Source organism: Rhinoraja longicauda, unplaced genomic scaffold (assembly GCF_053455715.1).
Source record: "Rhinoraja longicauda isolate Sanriku21f unplaced genomic scaffold, sRhiLon1.1 Scf000083, whole genome shotgun sequence".
Classification (NCBI taxonomy): domain Eukaryota; kingdom Metazoa; phylum Chordata; class Chondrichthyes; order Rajiformes; family Arhynchobatidae; genus Rhinoraja; species Rhinoraja longicauda.
The window spans coordinates 290,001-291,844 of NW_027601301.1; positions in this window are offsets into that span (position 1 = coordinate 290,001).

The following is a 1,844-nucleotide window of genomic DNA, read 5'->3' on the forward strand; positions in this document are numbered from 1 at the left end:
TGACCATGGCTGCCTGCTCCTTTGGTTCACGATGTCCCCGCCGAAGGCGGCGTACTTTAAAGTACTGCAGCTCGAGCGCACAAGGTGCGCGGGGAATTGTTAGCGGCGCCGTGCTTGTGCTGGCGGTGACCATGGCTGCCTGCTCCTTTGGTTCACGATGTCCCCGCCGAAGGCGGCGTACTTTAAAGTACTGCAGCTCGAGCGCACAAGGTGCGCGTGGAATTGTTAGCGGCGCCGTGGTTGTGCTGGCGGTGACCATGGCTGCCTGCTCCTTTGGTTCACGATGTCCCCGCCGAAGGCGGCGTACTTTAAAGTACTGCAGCTCGAGCGCACAAGGTGCGCGGGGAATTGTTAGCGGCGCCGTCGTTGTGCTGGCGGTGACCATGGCTGCCTGCTCCTTTGGTTCACGATGTCCCCGCCGAAGGCGGCGTACTTTAAAGTGCTGCAGCTCGAGCGCACAAGGTGCGCGGGGAATTGTTAGCGGCGCCGTGGTTGTGCTGGCGGTGACCATGGCTGCCTGCTCCTTTGGTTCACGATGTCCCCGCCGAAGGCGGCGTACTTTAAAGTACTGCAGCTCGAGCGCACAAGGTGCGCGGGGAATTGTTAGCGGCGCCGTCGTTGTGCTGGCGGTGACCATGGCTGCCTGCTCCTTTGGTTCACGATGTCCCCGCCGAAGGCGGCGTACTTTAAAGTGCTGCAGCTCGAGCGCACCATGTGCGTGGGGAATTGTTAGCGGGGGCGTCGTTGTGCTGGGGGCTGACTGTCCCTAGTGGGTATAGGATAATGTTAATGTACGGGGATCGCTGGGCGGCACGGACTTGGAGGGCCGAAAAGGCCTGTTTCCGGCTGTATGTGTATGATATGATATGATATGATGCCTGCCTGCTCATTTGGTTCATGATGTCCACGCGGCAGGCGGAATATTTTAAAAGCACTGTTCTGTACGAAGTGCACAATGTCCGTTGGGGAAATGCAGCTGGGGGTCGGTCGACCGGCTGACGACGCCTGCCTGCCGATTTGGTTCACGATGTCCCCGCCGAAGGCGGCATACTTGAAAGTACCGCCGTTCGCGGCGCGCAGTTTGCGGGGGGAGGAATTGTTAGTGCACGTCTGTGTGCTAGGTGACGATGCTTGCCGACTTGGTTCATGCCGTCCACGCCGAAGACGGCGCCGTTTAAAGTACTGCCGCTCGAGGTGCACAATTTGCGGGGGAATTGTTAATGGGCGTCGGCGTGCTGGGTGACGATGTGGAGATGTGGAACGCCGAGCCAGATCTATCTTATTTGTTTGCTTGGCCCACTGGACTTTGCATGGGCTTTGCAACACTGTGTGCTAGGTTAAATCACGGCCAATAGAGTGAGTGTTTTTAATGATCCTGATCTGATAAGGGGACTAGAGGTAAAAGAGCCGTTAGGAGGCAGTGATCACAACACGATAAGTTTTACTCTGCAAATGGAAAGGTAGAAGGGAAAATCGGAAGTGTCTGTATTACAGTATAGCAAAGGGGATTACAGAGGCATGAGGCGGGAGCTGGCCAAAATTGACTGGAAGGAGGCCCTAGCAGGGAAGACGGTAGAACAGCAATGGCAGGTATTCCAGGGAATAATGCAGAGGTTGCAGGATCAATTTATTCCAAAGAGGTGGAAAGACTCTAAGGGGAGTAAGAGACACCTGTGGCTGACAAGGGAAGTCAGGGACAGCATAAAAATTAAGGAGAGGAGGTATAACATAGCAAAGAAGAGTGGGAAGACAGAGGATTGGGACTCTTTTAAAGAGCAACAAAAGTTAACTAAAGAGGCAATGCGGGGAGAAAAGATGAGGTGCGAGGGTAAACTAGCCAATAA